The sequence below is a fragment of the Pyrus communis genome, unplaced genomic scaffold, assembly GCF_041283825.1.
Source record: "Pyrus communis isolate YQ-2024b unplaced genomic scaffold, ASM4128382v1 ptg000139l, whole genome shotgun sequence".
NCBI lineage: Eukaryota > Viridiplantae > Streptophyta > Magnoliopsida > Rosales > Rosaceae > Pyrus > Pyrus communis.
In genome coordinates, this window is record NW_028291041.1 from 17632 (window position 1) to 22500 (window position 4869).

Sequence of the window (4869 nt, forward strand, 5' to 3'; positions counted from 1 at the left end):
CTCCTCCGATACGAAAATAATTATGCATCATTCTCATACCGGTGGCAGCTTCGAATAGATCATATACTAATTCTCTTTCTCTGAAAATATAGAAAAAGGGAGTTTGTGCACCAATATCCGCCATAAAAGGACCGAGCCATAACAGATGAGAAGCTATACGACTCAACTCCAACATAATTATTCTGATATAGCTGGCTCTTTTAGGTACTTGAATATTTCCCAACTGTTCCGGTCCGTTTACAGTTATTGCTTCTGTGAACATAGTAGCTAAATAATCCCACCGTGTTACATAAGGCAAATATTGTATAATTGTTCGATTTTCCGCAATTTTTTCCATTCCTCGGTGTAAATAACCCAATATTGGTTCACAGTCAATAACATCTTCACCATCTAGAGTAATGATGAGTCGAAGAACACCATGCATTGATGGGTGGTGGGGGCCCATATTGACTATCATGAGGTCTTTTCTTGTAGCCGGTATATTCATAGGTTTTTCCTCGATTCATTCTTTCATGAATTGCTGAAAACGAAAAAAAGTTCATTAAAATTCAAGATCTAATAAATCAAATAATTCAAAATGCCTTTATAAAAATAAAATTAACGAGTTTTTGACTCCCGAATATCCAACCGATTAATTAATTCTTTATAACATATTCTATTTTTCTTTGACAAATAAGACAGTAATCGTTGGCGTTTTCCCAGAATTTTACGTAAACCTCTCTGAGATAAATAGTCTTTTTTGTGTAATTGTGTAAATGTGAAGTAAGTCTTCGTATCCTATTGGTGAAACTAACTATTTGAAATTCAACAGATCCTCTGTTTTCGTCTTTTTCTTCTTGTGAAATAACTGAGATGAATGAATTTTTTACCATAAACTGAAATCTTCTCTCCCCCCCTCTTTTTATTTTAAGATATTTTTTATTGATAGATATCTTTATTGATCAGTAATAATAATGCCCCTAATTTTTATTTGGTATATACAAAAATTTGTATTTCGTTATTAATTTCTAATTTTTTTTATTTAATAAAACTTACTCAATCCTATTTTCATTTTAAAATTGGATTTGAAAGGGGATACAAAAGTATGGTTGGTTTCTTCACTCACAAAAGATAAAAGTTTAGACCTAAAATAAGAAAATTTTGTTCATTCTAGATCTAATTGATATGTCATTGAATTAGTATCATGTATCAGAATGGAATGTAAGACAATGTATGCGTGCATCTCTTTGTCGTCATAGACCAGATATGGTATGGGAAATATAGGAAAAATGTACTATTAATGAATTTTCAATCGCGGATACATATGTATCCTTACCATACTGAAACAACTGCCATTATTGGTATTAAACCAATAACGATTCATACAAGCTAAATCTTCTAATCGATAATTGGGCCAAAGAAATAGCTTTAATTTTATAAGTTTTTTTTTATATTTTTTGCTTTTATCCACAACTTGACTGTTTACCTCATTCCCATTACAAAAAGATGCCTTTCTATGTCTATTCTTAGAATTTAAACAAATTAGAATTCGCAATTCTCTACGACGTCTAGGCGATAAAATATTTTCAGGAACAAACAAATCATAATTTTTTTTATATCGATTTCCAGTCATCTTTTGATGTTTTGTAATGACTTCATCAGAATTCTTATCAACATGTTTTTTTTCTCGGTATCTTTGATTTATTTGATGTTTACTTTTATGAACTAATGAAATACCGAGGGTTTGATACATAATAAATTTTCCATCATTTTTTATAGCTAGACGAATTGGTTCAATAATCAAAAATCCCCTTTTAATAAATTCTGTAAGAGTTACATCTTTCTGAATCGTCAAAATATCCAGACTCATTTCGCCCCTTTGAATAGAGGATATAGTAATTTCTCTTGGATTTATCAGTCTAAGCAGGAGACAATATACGTTGATGTTATTGATTATTTTTTTATTTAAAGAATCATCCCATCTCAATTGAAAATACAAATACCTTTTTAGGAAGAAATCAAACTCCGCTTTTGTATTGATCTTGTATTGCTTTTTATTTCTATGTTTTTTCATGTCCGATCCCGTATAATCTTCTTCAACATCTTTTTCTTGGTTTGAAAGAGCTGATTTAAGATCTGCTTGGCCCATGGATTCTTTTTCTCCTTGATTTCGGTTTTCTAATTCAAGAGATTTTTTTTCATTCGACGATATTGATATAAAAGGATCTCTTTTTTTATTTCCAGTGATGCTTTTGTTTTCACTAGCATTTTTTTTTAATTAGAATTAAAAAGTAGTAATTTAATTGGTATAACCCACGGTTTCATTTTATACGTATTATAAAGTCTCACAAATTCTGGCAAGAACCAAAGTTCCAGATTTGATATGGGACGACTTAGTATTTCTTCATTCATTCCCATCCAATCCAAAAGGGGTTTTTGATTGGATAGGTTGATTTTTTGGTCTTGCTGAAGTGTGAGATAAAAAAGACCCTTATTATTGATTTTTTCAATTATTTGATACTTATTAACCCTAGTCTTAGTATATTTATTACTGTTAGTGTCAGTATCAATATTGATCCAGGCCTCAATATCGACCTTCGTTTTAAGACAAAAATAGAGAATTCTCCAATCAAAAAATTTTCTATCCGTATTTTTATCCATATCTCGAATATCATCTTCTACCATATTAAATGATTTTTGTTTATATGTGTTGTAATTATAAAAAATATCTTGGTTAGTTTTTACTTGTAATGGTGATCCATAAATTGAAGAGTACTTCTTAGTTTCAGAATTTATGGATTTATATGCTAAAAGATCATATCTATATTGTTTTTTAAAATTATCCTTTTGATTCAATAATAAATCCGTTTCCATTTTTGTTTTTTTTTCGTAGTGAATTAATTCATCTTTTTCATATAAATCACACAAATCTTTATATAAATCTTTATTTTGAGCTATACAGTTCAATATATTTCGCCATTTTTGTGGTACTACTCTAGACCATTTAATTTGAGATACATCACATTGATATTCATAATGACTCCTTAACCAATTTGTCCATTGATTCATTCCAGAATTGCGAAGATTCTTAGGTCTTAATTCGGAATGAAATAGTTCTTGTCTTACAACAAAAAAATCCTTTATTTCATTCTTAAGAAAAAGGGGGGTTCCATTATATTGAAATACGGATTTCAATTTCTCTAACTTAATAAGTTGGGTTTGTGATAATTTGTAAAATACATATGCTTGTGAAAAGTAAGATAAGTCAAAAAAAGTCTTTGAATTTTTTTGACTAAGACTAATATTAGTATTAGAAAGTGACTCTTTTATAATCGAAATAAATTTAATTAAACTTTGATTTGTTTTATTAATTCTTTCTTGATTTGCTTCATTACTGTTAATGTTTTTATTAATAATTTTTTTTGGTGATTCAAGAAAAAGTTGTGTATTGATACTAGGAATATTAATCATAGATAGAAAGATATCTATGTATATCTTTTCAATGAAAAATATTATAAAATAATGGGATTTACGGATTAATCGAGCAGTTCTTCTTTTTAATATCTGCCAAATATTTTTTTGTGATTCCAATCTTTTATCATCATAACTTATTTTGTTAGAACTCAAATTTCTATCTGAAGTTATAAATCCCTTTTTCTTGTCTTTTGTAATTTTTTCTATTTGCTTTATGATTGTGTTTATTCTATCAGTCAGATCTTGCATTTTTTTTTCTGTTAATGAATAATTTGTCCAATCCTGAGATCTAATTTGAATGGACGATTCCTGAATCATCCGATTACTGATTATTGAATCTTTTTTAATTTCACTCAATTCATATACTTCTATTTCTCTCAATCCAAATAATATAATTGGGTTTATTTTTGAGAGTTCTTTTATTATTTCTTTTATAAACAGAATGTTTTTAATGATCCATTTTTTTGGTTTTTTTGAGACATTTAGAAACAATTTTGTTTGTTCTTTAAAAATTCCTAGAATTATAAAACATTTCTTTTGCAATTTTTTAATTTTTTTTTTGAGTTCTTTTAAAATAGGTTCAAAAAATGAAAGTTTTTTTCTGGGAGAACCAAAAGGTAGTTCAGCTTCCATTCCAAAAATTGTTAAAAAACAAAAATCATTTTTTTGACCTTGCTTTTTCATTGGATCGTTATAAGGGGCTCGTAACTTAGATCTGTGCCAAGGTTTAAGACGAAAAGGAAATAGGATCTTGATCTGAATGCCGTCTGTTAACCAGTTTTTTGGAAATTCTTTTTCTGATAATTGAACGCCGTTATAGGTACATTTAACATGCATTTCTCTATTCCAATCCTTTAAGTCCTCATACCATTCCGGAAATTGAAATAATAGTATACGGACAATATTTTTAGCTATTATCAATGAAGGTAATATAATATATTTTCTAAGAATTGATTGGGTTACTAATAAAAAACCTCTGATTACTTGAGCAAGTAAAATACTATCCCAGGCTTCCGCTATTTGTATACGCACTTTCTCCTTTCTTTTGTCTTCTTCTTTTTTGTCCTCCTCTTTTTTTTTCGCGCTTTCTTTTGTCTTTTTCTCTGTATAATTCGAAATTGTGAATTCTGTGTTTTTCCACATCCAATTTCTAAAAATTTTTTTCATCCGTTCAGAAATATCAAAAAAAAAAAAAAAAGATTTGTCTATTCGGTCCAAAAAAAGAGGGGAATGCGCATTTGCTTCAAAGAGTTTCCAAGTAACTGTTTTACGTCTTTGAGCACGCATGGAGCCTTTGATTATGTCTCGACGAAAATCCGATTGTTGGGAATAACGTATCAAAGCAACTTCGCCTGTTTGATCAGTATTATTAGTTTCGTTGGTATTAGTATAAGCATCCGTATTTTGTTGGTTATC